Source organism: Heteronotia binoei, chromosome 12 (assembly GCF_032191835.1).
Source record: "Heteronotia binoei isolate CCM8104 ecotype False Entrance Well chromosome 12, APGP_CSIRO_Hbin_v1, whole genome shotgun sequence".
Classification (NCBI taxonomy): Eukaryota; Metazoa; Chordata; class Lepidosauria; order Squamata; family Gekkonidae; genus Heteronotia; species Heteronotia binoei.
This window is the reverse complement of record NC_083234.1, coordinates 72,874,123-72,896,879: the sequence shown is the minus strand read 5'-3', so window position 1 is coordinate 72,896,879 and position 22,757 is coordinate 72,874,123. Positions and strand designations below refer to the sequence as shown.

The following is a 22,757-nucleotide window of genomic DNA, read 5'->3' as shown; positions in this document are numbered from 1 at the left end:
TATAGTGAAATTTTACCAAGTGGAAGCAGAATTTGGCTACTTGCCTGGAGACCGGGGGTGGAACTCTAGCAGGAGCTCCTTTGCATATTAGGCCACACACCCCTGATGTAGCCAATCCTCCTAGAGCTTACAAGGTAAAGGTAGTCGCCCTGTGCGAGCAACAAGTCGTTACTGACCCATGGGGTGACGTCATATCAGGATGTTTTCACAGCAGACTATTTACTGGGTGGTTTGCCCTTGCTTTCCCCAGTCCTCTACACTTTCCCCCCAGCAAGCTGGGGACTCATTTCACTGACCTCGTCAGAAGGATGGAAGGCTGAGTCAACCTTGAGCCGGTTACCTGAAGCCAGCTTCCACCGGGATTGAACTCAGGTCGTGAGCAGAGCTTGGACTGCAGTACAGCAGCTTACCACACTGTGTCACGGGGCTCCTTTTCTATAAGATGGGGCATCCAAGTAAATAAGATATTTGGCCATGCTCATTACAAATTTGGACTCAATAGGGGCCAGGAAAGGGGGGTGGGGGTTATAAATAAATAAGCTGTCAAGACGGCCACAAATGCAGCTTGTTTGTCATGCCCATGTGCTCCCCACCGAGCCTGTTTTTGGCCCCAGGGACCGGCTCCAGGGCCGGCCGGCCCGCCAACTACGGCCCAGAGCAGGCGGGGGGGGGGACCCAATTCGGCCTCCCCCCCATGGCGCCTCCTCCCTCCTGTTTTCCTCCTCCCTCTCTCCTCCCGTGCAGCCTCACCGCTTCCTCCTCCCCCTATTTTCCTCCTCTCTCCTTCTCCCCCTGTGCAGCCTCGCCACCTCTTAAAGAGAGATCCAAGCGGGCAGACGTGCTGGTCTGAAGCAGTTGAACAAAGCAGGAGTCAAGTTTCACCTTTAAGACCAACCAAGTTTTATTTAGAACGTAAGCTTTCGTGTGCTCTTAAGCACACTTCATCAGACGAGGAATCCGGCACAGTGAGCAGAGCCATAAATAGCTGGTAGGCAGTGGCCCAGAATGCAACATGGTAGATTTAAGAACCAATGACTGTGAAGTGAAATTATCTGGTAGGCGGTGGTTTAGAATGTAAAATGGTACAATGACAGAATAGTAAAATTAACAAATTGAGCAAGCCTTTGATCTAATGCTACTCAGATCAAAGGTTTGCTCAATTTGTTAATTTTACTATTCTGTCATTGCACCATTTTACATCCTAAACCACCGCCTACCAGATAATTTTCTCCATTTTAAGGCTGGGGAAGGGGTGGTGAAAGCCTCCCAGGCCGCCCCACCGCCAAACAGCTGCGGGGGGGGGGGGAACCGCCACAGCCAATGGCAGCCGAGGACACATCGCGCCCCAGGCAGGCACCCCCCAAAGCACTACAAACGCCCCAGGAGGGGGCGGGTGGCATTGGTGGGCTCCGAGGAGGAAGCAGACAGGCCGCGGCCAGCAGGGCAGTGGTGGGGGGGAGGCAACAGGAAGGGAAGCGAAAGAGGTGACAGAGGAGGAGGCAGGCATGCTAGGGCTGCAGCCCAGGCGCAGGGGGGCAGGAGGCAAAGGGACGGGAAGGGAAAGGAAAGGAAGGGCGGCCGGCAGCAGCGGCGAGTAATGCTGCCCTTGCCTTCTTCCCACTTGAGATCGCTCAAAGCAGCTTTCCCTGCCGATCAGCTGATCGGTGGGAGGAGGCGGGGAGGCTGTGCGGGGGGGGGGGAGGCAAAGGGGGGAGGGGGAGGCCCACTGGGGGGGTGGGGCCTGAGGCTGCGCGGCCCATGGAAAACAGGCGGTGGCCCACTACCGGTCCCCGGCCCGGGGGCTGGAGACCCTTGTTCTAAACTACAGGCTGAGTTCCAGTTTAGAATCTCAGCTGGTAAGCAACAAACAAAAGCCAGGTTTAGCCAGTCACCCACTCGCCTAATCAAGCACTCAAGGCTAGTGGGGTTTGTTTCTGTGTGAGAAGGGAAGGCGGTAGGCATGGCAAACAAGCAGTGTTCATGTCCCCTTACGGCAAAGCTGCTGTTTGGTTGCAGGTCAGCACGACGGCAGCCACAGAAAACTAACACATCAAGGAAAAGGCTTCGGCCCAGCCCGGCTCTTTATGTCCATGAATGTTCTGGAAAATGAACATATGAAGCTGTCTTATGCTGAATCAGACCCTTGGTCCATCAAAGTCAGTATTGTCCACTCAGACTGGCAGCAGCTCTCCAGGGTCTCAAGCTGAGGTTTTTCACGCCTACTTGCCTGGACCCTTTTTAGTTGGAGATGCTGGGGATTGAACCTGGGACCTTCTGCTTACCAAGAAGATGCTCTAACACTGAGCCACTGTCCCTCCCCAGAACATGAACATATGAAGCTGCCTTATACTGAATCAGACCCTCGGTCCATCCAAGTCAGTCTTGTATACTCAGAATGGCAGCGGCTCTCTAGGGTCTCAAGCTGAGGTTTTTCACGCTTACTTGCCTGGACCCTTTTTAGTTGGGAGATGCGGGGGATTGAACCTGGGACTTTCTGCTTACTAAGCAGATGCTCTACCACTCAGCCACCGTCCCTCCCCAAAATGGGCCTGTAGTCTGAAGCGGGAAGCCAACGCATTTCTGGGCAGACATCCAACCACAGTTTGGATGTGGGGATGGAGGAGTCCGGCCACGGATGGCATCCGGTTGCGCGGGAGGGTCACCATGACAAAGCAACGGGCCAGGTAAGCTGAAGACCTTCATCCCCATCTGGAAACAGCCTGATGCTCAAGCCTATTGTCCCAGACAGCTGATCCCCCTGACATCTATAGAGAGCCAGCTTGGTGTAGTGGTTAGGTGCGCGGACTCTTATCTGGGAGAACTGGGTTTGAGTCCCCACTCTTCTACTTGCAGCTGCTGGAATGGCCTTGGGTCAGCCATAGCTCTCGCAGTTGTCGTCCTTGGAAGGGCAGCTGCTGCAAGAGCTCTCTCAGCCCCACCTACCTCACAGGGCGTCTGTTGTGGGGGGGAAGGCAAAGAAGATTGTGACCGCTCCGAGACTCTGAGATTCAGAGTAGAGAGTGGGATATAAATCCAACCATCATCATCAATCTTCCTCCTCCTCCTCCTCCAGGGTTTTTAGAGGGAGCTATAAGACAAGTGTGGCCAGGAAGCACCCCCAACCGACCCATGTGACAGGGGAATAGAAAAGCAGAAACCTTTCCCGTCAGGTGAACCGATACCTTCAGGTCCTTTTCCGACAGTGGGCAATAAAACCAGGGGTGGGTCGTTTGCCCCAAGACACTGCGATTTAATAACGCTCCGTTGCTAGGAACACAAAAGCTGCGGTGCCACCCAGAAACCTGTCGGGTGACTTCTTTACAGAGGTATTACTCACGTTGTCTGGCTCAGTCCCTGGCAGCCTCTCGCTCTGCTCTTCTTTCCCACGTCAATTTCACCTTCTGCCCCTAAGGAACTTGGCTGAGAAAGGCCAGGACTCATTGCCTTGCCAAGGGTAAGAATGCCATAGCAGGTTCGGGCTCCCCAATTCGGAGCCACGGACGAGCAGGACAGCACGTGGCTTTGCATTTAGACAGGTCCAGGTTCTGTTTTCTGGCATCTCAGGGAGCAGATGTGAGGAAAGACCCTGGAGAGCTGCTGCCGGTTGGAGCTAAACACTGACTCCATGTAGGTCATTGGTGTCAAACATGTGGCACGGGGGGCCGAATCAGGCCCCCCCAGAGGGCTCCTACCAGGCCTCCAAGCAACTGGGTGTCATCTGCTTCCTTCTCCCTCTCTCTCTTGCTTCCTTCTGCATCTCAGCTTGCTTTGCAAGGCTTGTTCAACTGCACAGGAGCTACAGAGCAAAATATCAGTTTTCTCCATTGGTCGAGGCTCCTCCCCCTCCTGGCCCCCTGGGGAGGGAGGGAAAGAGTCAGAGCTTCCTTTGCCCAGTTCCCTCGATCCCAGGGCAGAAATACAAAGAAAGCACCTTTAAGACCAACAAGTGCTAATGTTTTAAGTAAGTTTTATATTAAGGGTTTTTAAAACATCTTTAGTCGCATTTGTCTGCATCCTTTTAAAAGTTTATATCTCTGTTACCTAATCTTAAATAGGTACACACATGGCCTGGCTCAGCCTGACAAGGTCTCATCTAGGTCAGAGCCAGCCCTCATAACAAATGAGTTCGACACCCCCGATTTTAGGTGCTTCCATAGAGCGGCACCTTTAAGACCAACCAAGTTTTATTTGGGGAATAAGTTTTCGCAGGGCTTTCTTTGCAGGAGGAACTCCTTTGCACATTAGGCCACACTCCTCTTATGTAGCCAATCCTTCAAGAGCTTACAGGGCTCTTAGTACAGGGCTTGCTGTAAGCTCCTTCAGGGGTGTGTGGCCTAATATGCAAAGGAGTTCCGGCTACAAAAAAAGCCCTGAGTTTTTGTGTGCATGCACACTTCATCGCATAAATAGTGTGCATGCATATGAAAGCTTATACCTAGAATTAAACTTGTCGGTCTTGAAGGCGCCACTGGACTCAGACTTTGTTCTGTTGCTTCAGACCGACACGGCCATCATCTAACTAAGAACATAAGAGAAGCCATGTTGGATCAGGCCAATGGCCCATCCAGTCCAACACTCTGTGTCACACAGTGGCCAAAAACCCCAGGTGCCATCAGGAGGTCCATCAGTGGGGCCAGGACATTAGAAGCCCTCACACTGTGTTCCCCCCCGCCCCCCAGCATCAAGAAAGCAGAGCATCTCTGCCTCACACAGAGAGTTCCATCTATAAGAACATAAGAGAAGCCATGTTGGATCAGGCCAATGGCCGATCCAGTCCAACATTCTGTGTCACATAGCGGCCAAAAAACCCAGGTGCCATCAGGAGGTCCACCAGTGGGGCCAGGACACCAAAAACCCTCACACTGTTGCCCACCCCACCCCCACCCCCAGCACCAAGAATACAGAGCTTCACTGCCCCACACAGAGATTTCCATCTATAAGAACATAAGAGAAGCCATGTTGGATCAGGCCAATGGCCCATCCAGTCCAACACTCTGTGTCACACAGTAGCAAAAAATCAAAACAAAACAGGTGCCATCAGGAGGTCCATCAGTGGAGCCAGGACACTAGAAGCCCTCCTACTGTTGCCCCTCCCAAGTGCCAAGAATACAGAGCATCACTTGCCCCAGACAGAGTTCCAACTTCAGAACGCAAAGAGAACAAAGCTTCCTCTTTGGACTTATAAGTCATTTGGACTTATCTGCAAGACCACTACAGGGCCACGTTTGGTGAAAAGGCAAGGGAAATCTGGAGAACTTTTGCTACATCACTGATTCCCCACCTCCCCAGACACCACTTTAAAAATAAAGACCACTCTTCGGGTCTCTCCCTCCCAAGAGCGTCCAACTTTGCTCAGCTGCTGTGTGTTACAACGCGGCCGACACGTGCACTCTAAAAATAAAGAGCTGGCATTCTGGACGAAGATGCCTCCAGCCGGATCCCTCCCTAGTCTGTGCCTTCTGCAAGTCGAAGCAAAGATGCCTCTCTCCCCAACAACCCTCGCCAACATTCAGCCTCTCTCTCTCTCCCTCACAAACACACACATGGGTGTCTGGGAATTCAAGCTCTGCGTTACTTGTGGAGGCCTCAAGAGCCAAGAAGATCAGAAGTGGAAAGGCAGCTGCAGGAACCAGTGCACATGAACATATGAAGCTGCCTTACACTGAATCAGACCCTGGGTCCATCAAAGTCAAAAGCTGAGGTTTTTCACACCTATTTGCCTGGACCCTTTTTAGTTGGAGATGCCGGGGATTGAACCTGGGACCTCCTGCTTAACAAGCAGATGCTCTACCACTGAACCACCATCCCACCCCAGAACATATGAACATATGAAGCTGCCTTCTACTGAATCAGACCCTTGGTCCATCAAAATCAGCATTGTCTACTCAGACTGGCAGCGGCTCTCCAGGGTCTCAAGCTGAGGTTTTTCAGACCTACTTGCCTGGACCCTTTTTAGTTGGAGATGCCGGGGATTGAACCTGGGACCTCCTGCTTAACAAGCAGATGCTCTACTGCTGAGCCACCATCCGTCCCCAAATTGGTGCTTCCTTCTGTGCCTCGATGCTGAGCTGAAACGCCAGGAACGAGCGCTGCAGAGCCAAATTTCAAATAGCTCACCAGCACTGCAGCTGCTACGGAGCTTCCAGCTCTGCTCAGAATCCGCACTCCACACTCCAATTCAACCTCATGGCCCTGGCCAATGGCACACAGGCCCAGATAAGCAACCGTTGGAGCCCTAATTGGCACCTGCCTGGCAATCAAGAATTTATTTCCTTATGGCATTTGTTTCCAGGCAGGACAGGTATGCATGACGAGGACAGCCAAGTTCCTAGTGTGTGCCTCGGGTGTGACGTCAGGGCTCAAGAAACTGTTATGTAACCCCAGGCCAGGCATCCTGAATTCTTTCTTTGAAGCATGGTGGTGGCATGTGCCACCCCTACAGAGATGCCTCCTGGGGCTTTCAAGACAAGAGAGGAACCGAGGGGGTTTGGCATCGCCTGCCGCTGCGTAGCAACCCTGGGCTTCCCTGGTGGTGTCACATCCAAAGACTAACCAGGGCTGACCCTGGTTAGCTTCCAAGATCTGACAAGATGGGGCTAGCCTGGACCATCCAGGTCAGTGTTGTGAGTGGGAAGAAGACGACGACACTGGATTTAAATTCCGCCCTCCATTCCTCCCCTGCAACAGACACCCAGTGAGGTAGGGGGGCTGAGAGAGCTCTTCTAGAAGCTGCCCTTTCGAGGACAACTCCTACGAGAGCTATGGCTGACCCGAGACCATTCCAGCAGCTGTAAGTGGAGGAGTGGGGGAATCAGACCCTGCAAGGTGGGTGGGGCTGAGAGAGCTCTCCCAGAAGCTGCCCTTTCAAGGACACCTCTGCGAGCGCTATGGCTGACCCAAGACCATTCCAGCAGCTGCAAGTGGAGGAGTGGGGAATCAAACCCTGTGAGGTAGGTGGGGCTGAGAGAGCTCTCCCCAAAGCTGCCCTTTCAAGGACAACTCTGCGAGAGCTATGACTGACCCAAGACCGTGCCAGCAGCTACAAGTGGAGGAGTGGGGAATCAAACCTGGTTCTCTCAGATAAGAGTCTGCACACTTAACCACTACACCAAACTGGCTAGCAATTTCCTATTAACAGCTGGCGGGGTTAGGGCTGAAGTGAGATTTGAACTCCATGTTTTCAAGCTCACATCTGAACTACAACCAGTGTTCCCTCTAGGCTGAGTTAGTGTGAGCTAGCTCACAATTTTCTAGCCCCCGGCTCACATGCTTTTGTCTTAGCTCAAGAAGGCTGGCCCCGAAACAAACTAATTTATGCAGCAGTCAAAACTGCTCGCTCACAAAATTGCTCGCCAGTGGCTCACAAAGTAGCATTTTTGCTCACAAGCTTAGAAGGAATATAGCAACAAATATACCACCTTTTCTCCCTCACTGTGCTCACACAGCATGCCAGCTGCTCACCAGCTCCCCTTCGCTCCCGTCATCCCAAAATTAGGGTGCTTTTTCTTGGGAGAGGACTGTTTCTCACTGAACCATCCATTTCCTCGAAGGAAAATGAGACTCCAAGGCTTACGGTGGCGATCAGTTCTGCTGCAGTGTGTCTAGTGAAACGCATCACACCCGCAGGACGAGGAGAACCAGAGAGATGGCACCAGAAGCTGAACAATAGCGGGTGCCGTACAAGCCACTCCGTGACACTAGGGACACAACACAAACAGGGGAAATGGCCCTCCCTGCTCTCTTTCTTCCGCCCTGCGGGAAAGCAACACCTGACCCTATTCCCAGCTGTTAATTTATTATTTATTTATTTATTTTCGTCGCTTTATAGGCCGCCCTTTCCCATAGTGGGCTCCGGGCGGCTTCCAACACGTTAAAACAATCAAATCAATTTAAAACAACTTAAACATTTAAAACGGTTTTAAAGTTAAAACAATTATGCCATCACTCACAATTAGGTAGGGCGGCAAAGATGGTATTAACATCTTAATGGGGGGGCGACAGATCTCTGGAAGCCTGTTTCAATGCAAAAGCAATTTCACCAACAGTGTGGGCCGACGTCCGGCCCTGAGAAAGGAAAGGAAAGGTCCCCTGTGTAAGCACCAGTCGCTTCCGACTCTGGGGTGACGTTGCTTTCACAATGTTTTCACAGCAGACCTTTTACGGGGTGGTTTGCCATTGCCTTCCCCAGTCATCTACACTTTCCACCCAGCAAGGAAAGGGAAGGAAAGGTCCCCTGTGCAAGCACCAGTCGTTTCCGACTTGGGGTGACGTTGCTTTCACAACATTTTCACGGCAGACTTTTTACAGGGTGGTTTGCCATTGCCTTCCCCAGTCATCTACACTTTCCCCCCGGCAAGCTGATACTCATTTTACCGACCTCAGAAGGATGGAAGGCTGAGTCAACCTCGAGCCGGCTACCTGAAAACCCAGCTTACGCCGGAATCGAACTCAGGTTGTGAGCAGAGAGTTCAGACCCACAGTACTGCAGTACTGCTGCTTTGGAAATAAAAGATGTATCTGACTTTCCCCCACCCCATAAGCCCCTAATGCAGCCTCCGTCGCAGAGGACAATTCGCACACTACTATTGCCTTTATTTACAGGCCCCCTTTCTTGCCGAGACTCAGTAAATCTTAGGGGATACTCCAGACCCGTTCTCTAGTTTTGCAGCTTTCATTTTAGAAACCATCAACCCCCTCCTTTTGGCCCTGAATTGCCAGAAACCCAAGGGGAATATGAGGGGCCAGTCGCTATTAGCCACAGTGTGTGTGTGTGTGTGATATGTATATGTATATGTATATGTATATATATATATGTATGTATGTATGTATGTGTGTGTGTGTGTGTGTATAAAATTTTTGGCCACTGTGACACAGAGTGTTGGACTGGATGGGCCATTGGCCTGATCCAACATGGCTTCTCTTAAGTTCTTATGTGACACAGAGTGTTAGACTGGATGGGCCATTGGCCTGATCCAACATGGTTCTCTTATGTTCTTATGTGACATAGAGTGTTGGACTGGATGGGCCATTGGCCTGATCCAACATGGCTTCTCTTATGTTCTTATGTGACACAGAGTGTTGGACTGGATGGGCCATTGGCCTGATCCAACATGGCTTCTCTTATGTTCTTATGTGTGACACAGAGTGTTGGACTGGATGGGCCATTGGCCTGATCCAACATGGCTTCTCTTATGTGACACAGAGTGTTGGACTGGATGGGCCACTAGCCTGATCTCACATGGCTCCTCTTATGTTCTTATGTGTGACACAGAGTGTTGGACTGGATGGGCCATTGGCCTGATCCAACATGGCTTCTCTTATGTGTGACACAGAGTGTTGGACTGGATGGGCCATTGGCCTGATCCAACATGGCTTCTCTTGTGTTCTTATGTGACACAGAGTGTTGGACTGGATGGGCCATTGGCCTGATCCAACATGGCTTCTCTTATGTTCTTATGTTAACATAAGAACTTATGTTCTTATGTTCTTATGTTAACCTACATCAAGTCACCAGCACTCCAAGGGACTAGACTGAAAAGGTTGGAAAAGGAGGAAGACTGAAACCTGCAGTGCGCATTTACAGCGCTTACACGGGATCCAATGCCTCCGTTTCAGTGCAAGCTGCGAAATATGCTTGAAAGCTTGCAGAAATGTCTACTTGAAGTACCAGAAGCTGAAGAAGGCAGAAACGAGAGCACCAGAGCCTGGGCCACGGCTTGCCGGTACCTGCCATATCCCCCCTGCAGCTCTCAGACTAGAAAACCACAGCCATTTGCGCAACCGCCTTTTAACGTGCAGAGGTTGTAAACTTCACTTATTCTCAGGGCAAAATTTGGGCTGAGCGAAGACTTTATTATCAAAAGAAGGAGCAGGCCGGGGGGTGGGGGGTGAGCAAAGCACAAGGCCAGTTAGGATACTGAGCGAGGAAACAAGGTTTCCACCCTCCAACTGGGACCAGGCGATCTCCAAAAAATCACAACCAATCTCCAGCCTACTGAGGTCAGTTAAGGAGGGGCCATGGCTCAGTGGTAGAGCCTCTGCTTGGCCTGCAGAAGGTCCCAGGTTCAATCCCCGGCATCTCCGGTTGAAAAGATCAGGTAGGAGGTGATGTGAAAGGCCTCCATTGGAGACCCTGCAGAGCCAGAGTAGACAGTATGACCTTGCTGGACCAAGGTTCTGATCAAGTATAACAGGGGTGGCCAAGGATAGCTCTCCAGATGTTTTTTTGCCTACAACTCCCATCAGCCCCAGCCAGCATGGCCAATGGCTGGGGCTGATGGGAGTTGTAGGCAAAAACATTTGGAGAGCTACCATCGGCCACCCCTGCAGTATAAGGTAGTTTCCATTTGTACTCATGTGTAAGAGGAGGAGGTGATGGCAATGCACAGAGCCTGTTGAGATACTGCACCAGGAAGCATGGTTGCCACCCTACAGTTGGTAGCTGGACACCTCCAGGAATCACAATCAATCTCCAGATACCAAGATCAGTTCTCCTGGACAAAATGGTTGCTTTGGAAGGTGGACTCTATGGCGTTGTACCATGCTGAAGTCCCTCCAGTTTGGTGTAGTGGTTAAGTGCATGGATTCTCACCTGGGAGAACCGGGTTTGATCCCCCTCTCCTCCACTTGCAGCTGCTGGAATGGTATTGGGTCAGCCATAGCTCTCGTAGGAGTTGTCCTTGAAAGGGCAGCTGCTGTAAGAGCTCTCTCAGCCCAACTTACCGCACAGGGTGTCTGTGTGTGGGGGGGGGGGAGGTAAAAGAGATTGGGAGCCGCTCTGAGACTCTGAGATTCAGCGTATAGGGCGGGATATCAATCCAATGTCATCTTCTCCTGTCCCTGGACTCCACCTCCAGTCTCAATGTAGCAGCAGCAGGGCTTTTTTTGTAGCAGGAACTCCTTTGCACATTAGGCCACACCCCCTGATGTACTAAGAGCCCTATAAGCTCCAGGAGGATTGGCTACATCAGGGGTGTGTGGCCTAATATGCAAAGGAGGTCCTGCTAGAATTCCTTACAGGGCTCTCAGTACAGGGCCTACTGGAAGCTCCAGGAGGATTGGCTACATCAGGGGTGTGTGGCCTAATATGCAAAGGAGGTCTTGCTAGAATTCCTTACAGGGCTCTCAGTACAGGGCCTACTGTAAGCTCCAGGAGGATTGGCTACATCAGGGGTGTGTGGCCTAATATGCAAAGGAGGTCCTGCTAGAATTCCTTACAGGGCTCTCAGTACAGGGCCTACTGTAAGCTCCAGGAGGATTGGCTACATCAGGGGTGTGTGGCCTAATTTCCAAAGGAGTTCCTGCTATAAAAAAAAAGCCCTGAACAAATCTAATGTATAGACAAGCAAATCAATAGGAATTTCCCATCCCAAAGTTGGCAACCCTATCAGAAAGGGAGGGGGGAGACCAGGATCCACGAAGGCTCATGGGGTGACCCTCGGCCAGTTGCTCTCTCTCAGCCAAACCTCCTTTGGAGGGTTATTTGTGAGGATAAACTTTTTTTAAAAAAAATGTATATCCTGCCTTCCACTCCGAATCTCAGAGTGGCTCATAATCTCCTTTATCTTCCTCCCCCACAACAGACACCCTGCGAGGTGGGTGGGGCTGAGAGGGCTCTCACAGCAGCTGCCCTTTCAAGGACAACCTCTGCCAGAGCTATGGCTGACCCAAGGCCATTCCAGCAGGAGCAAGCGGAGGAGTGGGGAATCAAACCCGGTTCCCCCATGTAAGAGTCCGCACACTTAACCACGACACCAAGCTGGCTCTCCTGAGGGAGAGAAGAATCCTGAGCATCACCCTGAGCTTCAACTGCATTTGCTCGAAGTTGGAAAAGTCCCGCATGGAGGGGCTTTTTTTTGCAGCAGGAATTCCTTTGCATATTAGGCCACACAGCCCTGATGTGGCCAATCCTCCAGCAGCTTGCGGTGCTCTCCGTGCAGGGCCTACTGTAAGCTCGTGGAGGATTGGCTACATCAGGAAGGTGTGGCCTAATATGCAAAGGAGTTCCGGCTTAGAAAAAACAAAAACGCCCTGGTGCACGTTAATTGTATCTACATTAAGGGGTCCTAGTTGCAGAATTATCGAATCCTGGTTGCGCTGTGGTCAAAACTGTCCCTCGCCCTTCCACAATGGGATATTTTTGCTGCTATTTTTTTTTTTTTTGGTAAAGAAACCTTCCACTGGTTCGCTCATCGCTGTCACATGACTGAACACGCCCTGGCCGGAATTCCACCTCCCAGGATGCAAAGCTGCAGATGGAGAGCGCAAGCAAGCGATGCACACACGCAATCCCTTCCAGCTCGGCAGGCATCGCATCCAAAACCCGTTCCTTAGCAACGGGCTCTCCCCCCCCCCGGCCCCCCCATCCCTCCGCCCACTGGATTTCTACAGAGAGCTATAACAATTTGCAGAGCAGCTTTCAGAGGGGATAAATAAGATACAAACACATGAGGAGGGGGGGGAAGCCTGTCCAAACTGTCCAGCTTTCAGAGGGGATAAATAAGATACAAACACATGAGGAGGGGGGGGAAGCCTGTCCAAACTGCAGGCAATTCAAAAAACAGGCCAAGAAAAGGGACTACCAAGGCCCACTTCACACACAAACACACACACACAGGGCTACACAGCACCCTGCTGATGCCCGGTGCCTGTGGGCTATTGTGTTCCATGCCCTCCCCCTTCCCTTGAGCTGGAGCGCATGAGGGCTGACACACAAGAGCCCCACACAAAGCTCCTTTTGTTTTCTCTGCTGGGGAATCTCTTGTGCGCTCAAGGCCTGGTAAACAGCTACTCCCGTCCTCCCTTTCCCCTCATTCAGGAACTGAGGTCCGGCCCTGAGAAAAGGGGGAAATAAAAGACGTATCTGAACAAGCGGGAAGAGGACAGTGAGGAGATCCTGACAGGCTGGATCCCAAACCTGCGGGGAAGACATTGAACCCGCCCAAGAAGAAGAGGAATTGCCGATTTATACCCTGCCCTTCTCTCTGAATCAGAGACTCAGAGTGGCTTACAATCTCCTATATCTTCTCCCCCCACAACAGACACCCTGTGAGGTGGGTGGGGCTGAGAGAGCTCTTTCAGAAACTGCGCTTTCAAGGACAGCACCTGTGCTACCAATGGCTGACTCAAGGCCATTCCAGCAGGTGCAAGTGGAGGAGTGGGGCATCAAACCTAGTTCTCCCAGATAAGAGCCTGCACACTTAACCACTACACCAAACTGGCTCTCTATACAGCTGTGCTTTCTGTGAGGAAGCCCCACAAACACTCCCCGGCTAAAACCTCAATGTAGCCTCCTGGAGCTTACAGTTGACCCTGTACGAAGAACGCTGTAAGCTCTTGGAGGACTGGCTACATCAGGGTTCTTCGTACATCAGGGGTGTGTGGACCAATGTTCCCTCTAAGCTGCAGTGTCTTGTGAGCAAAAATTCTACTTTGTGAGCTTCTGGCATTAAAGTGGTGAGCTACTGAATAAATTATTGTTCTCTGGGGCCATTTTTCCTGAGCTAAGACAAAAATGTGTGAGCTGGAGGCTAAAAATCTTGTGAGCTGGCTCACGCTAACACAGCTTAGAGGGAACGCAGGTGTGGACTAAGAACATAAGAGAAGCCATGTTGGATCGGGCCAATGGCCCATCCAGTCCAACACTCTGTGCCACAGAAGAACATAAGAGAAGCCATGTTGGATCAGGCCAGTGGCCCATCCAGTCCAACACTCTGTGTCACACAGTGGCAAAAAAATTTATATATACACACACAGAGTGGCTAATAGCCACTGATGGACCTCTGCTCCATATTTTTATCTAAACCCATCTTGAAGGTGGCTATGCTTGTGGCCACCACCACCTCCTGTGGCAGTGAATGCCACATGTTAATCACCCTTTGGGTGAAGAAGTACTTCCTTTTATCCGTTTTAACCTGGCTGCTCAGCAATTTCATCGAATGCCCACGAGTTCTTGTATTGTGAGAAAGGGAGAAAAGTACTTCTTTCTCTACTTTCTCCATCCCATGCATTATCTTGTAAACCTCTATCATGTCACCCCGCAGTCGACGTTTCTCTAAGCTAAAGAGTCCCAAGCGTTTCAACCTTTCTTCATAGGGAAAGTGTTCCAGCCCTTTAATCATTCTAGTTGCCCTTTTCTGGACTTTCTCCAATGCTATAATATCCTTTTTGAGGTGCGGCGACCAGAACTGCACACAGTACTCCAAATGAGACCGCACCATCGATTTATACAGGGGCATTATGATACTGGCTGATTTGTTTTCAATTCCCTTCCTAATAATTCCCAGCATGGCGTTGGCCTTTTTTATTGCAAACGCACACTGTCTTGACATTTTCAGTGAGTTATCTACCACGACCCCGAGATCTCTCTCTTGGTCAGTCTCTGCCAGTTCACACCCCATCAACTTGTATTGGTAGCTGGGATTCTTGGCCCCAATGTGCATTATTTGCACTTGGCCACATTGAACCGCATCTGCCACGTTGACGCCCACTCACCCAGCCTCAACAGATCCCTTTGGAGTTCCTCACAATCCTCTCTGGTTTTCACCACCCTGAACAATTTAGTGTCATCCGCAAACTTGGCCACTTCACTGCTCACTTCCAACTCTAAATCATTTATGAACAAGTTAAAGAGCATGGGACCCAGTACAGAGTCCTGCGGCACTCCACTGCTTACCGTCCTCCACTGCGAAGACTGCCCATTTATACTCACTCTCTGCTTCCTATTACTCAGCCAGTTTTTGATCCACAAGAGGACCTGTCCTTTTATTCCATGACTCTCAAGCTTTCTAAGGAGCCTTTGATGAGGAACTTTATCAAAAGCTTTCTGGAAGTCAAGGTAAACAACATCTATCGGGTCTCCTTTGTCCACATGTTTGTTTACCCCCTCAAAGAACTGTAACAGGTTAGTGAGGCAAGATCTTCCCTTGCAGAACCCATGCTGAGTCTTCCTCAATAACCCGTGTTCATCAATGTGCCTACTCATTCTGTCCTTAATAATGGTTTCTACCAACTTTCCCGGTATTGAAGTCAGACTGACAGGCCTGTAATTTCCCGGATCTCCTCTGGAACCCTTTTTAAAGATGGGGGTGACATTTGCTACCTTCCAGTCCTCAGGAACGGAGGACTAATATGCAAAGGATTTCCTGCTGCAAAAAAAAGCCCTGACCGAACCTATTTTCACTTCTGACCCCGAGTTAAAATCGTATTACAGCTATTACGCAGCTTGAACTTGGGTTGCGAATTCTAGGTTGGGAAATTCGTGGAGATTTGGGGGCGGAGCTCGGTGATGGTGGGTTTCGGGGACCTCCTTGGGGTACAGTGCCAACCTTGGAAGATGACATTTTTCCCCGAGGCAAACTGATCTCTTGCAATTCGGAGATCGGTTATAATTCCAGGAGATCTGCAGGCCTCACCTGGAGGACAGCAGACCTAAGTTGGGGCAAAGCGCTTACTGCCCCCCAAGTGCCACCCATTTTCAAGGCACAAGGCGGTCCCCTTTCCCATACCCCGCCTTCCAGAGGACCTACCTGAAGGCCCTAGAAACCCTGCAGGGCTCCACAGATTAGGAGAGTCACTGGGTGAATTAATTAAAAGTCTCCTGATTAATAAGGCCACAAGATAGCCTCTAGGCTTAAGACGGTTTGAAAAAGGAGCTAGACAAATTCCCAGATTACAGGCTCTAGCGATGGCTGCTAGTCACAATGGCCAAATGAAGCCTCCATACTCAGAGAAAGTGGACATGCCTAACAGGGTGTTGAGATGGGAATGACACATTCTAGCCTTGCTGGTGGGCACCCAGAGGCATCTGAGGGAAATGCTATGATGGACTAAAAGGTTCTTGGGCCTGATCCAGGAGGGCTCTAACATTCTTAGAAGGAGCCAGTGTTCCCTCTAAGCTGAGTTAGGGTGAGCTAGCTCAGTTTTTTAGCCTCCGGCTCACAAATTTCTGTCTCAGCTCAGGAAAAAATGGCCCCAGAGCACACTAATTTATGCAGCAGCTCACAACTTTAATGCCAGTAGCTCACAAAGTAGAATATTTCCTCACAAGACTCCACAGCTTAGAGGCAGCACTGGAAAGAGCCCCATACGAACATATGAAGCTTGCCTTATACCGAATCAAACCCTGGGTCCATCAAAGTCAGTATTGTCTACTCAGACTGGCAATGGCTCTCCAGGGTCTCAAGCTGAGGTTTTTCACGCCTACTTGCCTGGACCCTTTTTAGTTGGAAATGCCGGGTATTGAACCTGGGACCTCCTGCTTACCAAGCAGATGCTCTACCACTGAGCCACCATCCCTCCCCCATTAATTCAGGCTGCAAAGTCTGGATTTCTTAACGTGCATACGTGACTGAGGTCCTTGGAAAACACCTTTCCCTTCTCCCTTCTGCAGGAAAGAGGAAAGCGTTTTCCGATTGTGAACAGCCTCAAAACAAAATATGCTCGTTTCTTTCCCATCATATGAATGACTTTATGCTTTAACAGATAGCAATGGTATGTCTTGTGGTCCTATAAAACCAATCCCAGTATATTTTCTGTAATCTCCTTCATCCTTCCTGAGAGCCGGGCTCAAGCATTTCCTCATCGGCAGCTGTTGTTTTTTTAAAAAAAGCCATTTCAAATGTTTTCCTTCTATTTGCTCCCCAGTTAATACATTCAACGCCGGCTTAATACTATTCGCTTCTGCCTTACCAAGCAAATAACATAGCAACGCCGCTTTGGAAAATACATCCAGCTATGTTTATTACCAGCCAAAGGACTTCTCAAAAAACACTGCAAGTCCTGTGACTTGGCCACCAACTGAGAACATAATCCACGTTTTGTCACCCTCGCTTCCAGCTTAAGCCCAACAATAATATGTGCAATTTTACTTTACAATGTGTTCAATACCGTCCAAACATCCATTTCTGAAAGTTCTCCGTCGCACAGCCGAGGCAACTGCAACAGGCCTCCCCATCATCCCACAAATTGGCACCCCAGACCCAGAGGTTTTCTTGTAGCAGGACCTCCTTTGCATATTAGGCCACACACCCCTGATGTAGCCAATCCTCCTAGAGCTTACAATAAGCCCTGTACGAAGAACCCTGTAAGCTCTTGGACGATTGGCTACATCAGGGATGTGTTACAAAAAAAAGCCCTGACCAGACCTATTTTCACTGCTGATCCCGAGTTAGAATCATAGAGCTGGAAGGGACCTCCAGGGTCATCTAGTCCAACCCCCTGCGCAATGCAGGAAATTCACAAATACCTCCTCCCCGCCCCCCACACACACATCCAGTGATACAGAGTGAGAAGCAATGTTCCCTCTAAGCTGCAGAATCTTGTGAGCAAGAATTCTGCTTTGTGAGCTCCAGGCATTAAAGTCGTGAGCTCCCGCATCAATCAGCGTGCTCTGGGGTCATCCTTCCTGAGCTAAGACAAAAATGTGTGAGCTGGAGGCTAAAAATCTGTGAGCTAGCTCACACTAACTCAGCTTAGAAGGAACACTGGTGAGGAGTAATTTTTTAAAATACACAGGGAAAGAGGAGAAAGAATAAGCCCAGCACTGCGGTGGCAGAGCCAGCTGCTGCTGAAACATCATTTTAAACTTGCACACCCAAGCAGATTTCCAGGGGCCAATCAGATGACCCACTCTGCCATGCCCGCTTTCTATAAAGGCTTGGTGGAAGCCAGGAAAGGGGTCAGGGGGCATCATTGGGGAACCCGGATCTAGGGCACCCAAATTCCTGGCTTCTGCCTTACTTGCATCCAGGCCTCATTTTGGGCAGGAGCTCACAGGAGCGGCACTCCAGAACCTCTCAATTTTATTGAGCTCTTTCGTTCTTAAACCCACCCCCCACCCCCAATGCTTGCTTCTGGGCTCCATTGTTCGAACCCCCTTGGGAGAATTTTGGTGAACGCTAAGGTTTGACAAACTTTCTAACATTTCCCCCCCACAAAAAAACGGGGAAAGAACCAAATCTTCCTCCTGCCCCTGTGGCCACAAAGGAGAAAGTCATCTAAAAAGTATGATGGGAGTCAGGTTTTAAGATGACCATTCTTATTCAAGAAGCCTTTTAAGGTAAACGCTGAGCTGGGATATAGTTTAGCCCACCTTCCGGTGATGTCAGGGGTGTGTGGCCTATGCAAAGGAGTTATGCTAATGAGCCCCAGCACTTCTTTTTCTACAAAATGTCCCCTGCTTGCATCTACGACTTGGAGAGGCGGCTGCACTGAGGCAGCTTGTCGGCCGCATCCAGAGGGACATCTGAAGCTGCCTGATACTGAATCAGACCCTGGGTCCATCAAAGTCAGTATTGTCTACTCAGACTGGCAGCGGCTCTCCAGGGTCTCAAGCTGAGTTTTTCCACACCTAGTTGCCTGGACCCTTTTAGTTGGAGATGCCGGGGATTGAACCTGGGACCTTCTGCTTCCCAAGCAGATGCTCTACCACTGAGCCACCGTCCCTCAAGAACCCTGCTCAAGAACTTTAAATGCACCCAGGACACAGACAGAAGTGGAAGGGGGGGGAGGAGGAGAAGAAGAAGAAATAACAACAACAACAACAATAATAATATAAAAGGCAAAAGTTCATAAAAGGCAAAGGTAGTCCCCTGTGCAAGCACCAGTCGTTTCTGACTCTGGGGCGACGTTGCTTTCACAACGTTTTCACAGCAGACTTTTTACGGGGTGGTTTGCCGTTGCCTTCCCCGGTCATCGACACTTTCCCCCCAGCAAGCTGGGGACTCATTTCACCGACCTCGGAAGGATGGAAGGCTGAGTCGACCTGGAGATGGCTACCTGAACCCAGCTTCCGCTGAGATCGAACTCAGGTTGTGAGCAGAGCTTAGGACTGCAGTACTGCAGCTTTACCACTCTGCATCATGGGGCTCTTGAATTGGATTTATAATCCACCCTGTACTCTGAATCTCAGAGCGGTCACAATTTCCTTTACCTTCCCCTCCCCCTGCCCACAATAGACACCCAGTGAGGTAGATGGGGCTGAGAGAGCTCTCCCAGAAGCTGCCCTTTCAAGGACAACTCCTGCAAGAGCTATGGCTGACCCAATGCCATTCCAGCAGCTGCAAGTGGAGGAGTGGGGAATCAAACCCAGTTCTCCCAGATAAGAGTCTGCACACTTAACTGCTACACCAAACTGGCTCTCAAGGGCAATGCACATGAACAATATACTTCCATTTGTCAAGGAAGGGCACCAACCAAGCTGGATCAGGCCTTGTGTTTCAGGAAAGGGGTGGGAGAAACCGCCCGCCCAGACTCTTATCGGCAAGCCTAATTCCAACACAGCCCTCGAAACAGAGCACTGGAGCGACACACACACGCCGTGCGAACAAAAGACCGTTGGGTGGTCCCGCTAGGCGAGGGCATGTTTGTTCTTGGATGGGAGCCAGGGGATAAGCGGAAGCCTCTTTCCCAAAGCTGCCAAGCTGGCCCCAAATCCTCTTAAAGCTCCCAACTCGGGTTGGCACACTGGAAATGGCCGTGCGTTCCTTCGGACGCCCTGCGCAGCAATCGTTGGCAACCAGGCAGAGAGTAAAGCATCTTCCCTCTGCTCCTCAGACGTCCGGTGCTATTCACTGTTCTTCTCCAGGCATAGCAGGACTTCCCCGCTGCACCTTCCTTGGAAAGGAGCCAGGAGGACCCTGCCAGGAAAAGCTGACGGGTGACGTTTGCTCTCTGGATTGCCAAAGACAGCAGCAAGAGGGGGAGAGAGAAGGCCTTTCTCCAAGAGACCTGCAGAACCACATTAGGGCAGGAGGGCACAGACGAGAGACCCGCAGCCTTCGTGCAATAAGGGGAAAAGAAATAAGACAAAAGAACACTTAATACTGAATATTGAACCCCCCCCCCCCAAAGTCACTACCTCAGTCTTTTAAGGGCAATGTCTCTTCCAAATGAGCTGTTGTGGCTATGGGTGGAGTCTTTTAGTGTTCCGCTCGTGGTTTGTATGGAGAGAATAAGGAACCGCTTATTGAAGGAATCCTCACGGTTTCGCTTATCAAGTTCTTCTTCAGCTTTTTCTCCCGACGTTTCACGGGGCCACAGTTCTTTTTTCCATGACACGGATCAACGCATGCTCTCAACATCCGCTATCGGCTCTAAGAAACCCAAGAGTTCTCCACCAAAAAGGCCAACCCACACAGCTGCCAAGCAGGGGTTCCCCAACAATTCTGAGCCTGCGGATACCTCTGGAAACTGGACACAGGGTGGTGGGTGCATCCACAAGATGGCTGCCACAAGAGGTGAAGCCAACCACGCACAAAAAACATCAGGAACCGAGGCGACGCGTAACTCTGGGCGTGGCTTTGCAGCATTTCAGGCAGAAGCACTCTTTAACAGGACACTTTTGAAAGGGAACATGTTATTTAAAAATGTTTCCCTGCCTGCACACAAAGTATACCCAATGAGCCAGCTAAGAAACACTCATCTGTCAGATCTTCAGGGCTTTTTTTTTTTTTGGTAGCAGTAGCAGGGACTCCTTTGCATATTAGGCCACACACCCCTGATATAGCCAATCCCCCAAGTGCTTACAGCAGGCCCTGTACTAAGAGCCCTGAAAGCTCCTGGAGGATTGGCTACATCAGGGAGCGTGTGGCCGAATATGCAGAGGAGTCCCTGCTCCCAAAAAAAAGCCCTGCAGCACTCCAACAACCAGAAAGAAGCTCTTTTGGCCCCCTCATCCACCCCACCTGTGGCAGGTACCAGGTTAATGCCAGCAGGCATTAAGGCTCCCACGGGCACTGAGCCGAGGACCCCCGATGTACTGCAAAAAATAAACACGGCTAAAAATGTTTGCCAGTTTTGCATAAGGCGTGTCAGCCTTCTAAAGAAATCTGCAAAGACTAGCCCACCTTCTCATGGCCCACGACCGTACCAAAGATCCTAGTTTTTAAAAGCGTGCCCCCTGGGAACAATTCTCCTTCCGTCCCCTCCTTTACCACAAGACTGACAGTTTATAAACCACAGATATTCCTGTTTTTCCCGCACAGGGGGAGGAGAAAAGGCCCTAAAGCTCCACCCCAGCTACTAGAAAGCTGACACGCTTGAATTTTATTTATTTAGTCACGCTCCTGCAGTGCCAAGCCTATCTACTGAAGGTTGCCTAGCACAACCTTAAAGAGGAACAAAATTTATTCCAGTGTTTTTTGTCGATCGGAGCTCACTGAACATCAGGAGAGCCCTGCTGGGTCAGACCAGTGGTCCATCTAGCCCAGAATCCTGTCTCACACAGCGGCCAGCCAGTTCCTCTGGAGGGCCAACAACAGGGCACAGAGGCTGAGGCCTTCAAAAAACATCAGAAGAGCCCTGCTGGATCAGACCAGTGGTCCATCTAGTCCAGCATCCTGTCTCCCACAGTGGCCAACCAGTTCCTCTGGAGGGCCAACAACAGGGCACAGAGGCTGAGGCCTTCAAAAAACATCAGAAGAGCCCTGCTGGATCAGACCAGTGGTCCATCTAGTCCAGCATCCTGTCTCACACAGTGGCCAACCAGTTCCTCTGGAGGGTCAACAACAGGGCACAGAGGCTGAGGCCTTCCTAAGATCATCAGAAGAGCCCAGCTAGATCAGACCAGTGGTCCATCTAGCCCAGAATCCTGTCTCACAAAGTGGCCAGCCAGTTCCTCTAGAGGGCCGACAACAGGGCACAGAGGCTGAGGCCTTCCTAAGATCATCAGAAGAGCCCGACTGGATCAGACCAGGGGTCCATCTAGACCAGCTTCCTGTCTCACAAAGTGGCCAACCACTGCCTCTGGAGGGTCAACAACAGGGCACAGAAGCTGAGGCCTTCCTAAGATCATCAGAAGAGTCCTGCTGGATCAGACCAGGGGTCCACCTAGCCCAGCTTCCTGTCTCACAAAGTGGCCAACCAGTTCCTCTGGAGGGCCGACAACAGGGCAGAGAGGCCGAGGCCTTCCCCTGATGTTGCCTCCTGGCTCTGGGATTCAGAGGCTGATTGCCTTTGAACGTGGAGGTTCACTTCCTCAGTTGCACAAGGGGTATATCCATTAGGCGGCTGGAAAAACATGCGTGTCTTCCCAATAGAAATGCATTCCTATGTGTGCTTTTTGCTGCTTGCAGACTGACATGGTTACCCATCTGGAACTAAATCTATCCATGAAGTGTGAATGACCAGCAGCTTGTTTTTAAACCACTTGTACCCCTCCGTAACCATTTCTGTGCCTGACCTGCATGCCCATGAAATGACGATTCAGGAATGAAGGGATCGCGGTTGCAAGATCAACACTCCATCAGCTTCCCAATTAGGGTTGACAATTTCCAGGCGGGGTCTGGAGATCTCCCTGATCTCCAGGCTATAGCTGGGTTTTCAGGTAGCCGGCTCGAGGTTGACTCAGCCTTCCATCCTTCTGAGGTTGGTCAAATGAGTCCCCAGCTTGCTGGGGGGAAAGCGTAGAGGACTAGGGAAGGCAATGGCAAACCACCCTGTAAAAAGTCTGGCTGAAAATGTTATGAAAGCACCATCGCCCCAGAGTCGGAAACGATTGGTGCTTGCACAGGGGACCTTTCCTTTCCTTTAACTGATATACTGTTTTAACTGATAATTATTTCATTATATATTACAATGTAATAATGTAATAATACATGTAATGATGGTGATGGCGAAGAAGACGACATTGGATATCCTGCCCTCCACTCCAAATCTCAGAGTGGCTCACAATCCCCTTTATCTTCCTCCCCCACAACAGACACCCTGTGAGGTGGGTGGGGCTGAGAGACCTCTCCCAGAAGGACAGCTCTGCAAGG

At 50.6% G+C, this 22,757-nt stretch overlaps 1 protein-coding gene and 1 non-coding gene across 2 annotated transcripts in view; both read right to left on the bottom strand.

Moving 5' to 3' along the window:
- The window catches only part of RALGDS (ral guanine nucleotide dissociation stimulator), a 114,731-nt gene that overhangs the window by 79,960 nt on the left and 12,014 nt on the right, over positions 1 to 22,757 (bottom strand). The gene's annotated exons all lie outside the window — the stretch shown is intronic.
- Positions 5,737 to 5,803, bottom strand: TRNAN-GUU (transfer RNA asparagine (anticodon GUU)). Its single transcript has one exon. It is a non-coding gene; the product is annotated as a tRNA-Asn (tRNA).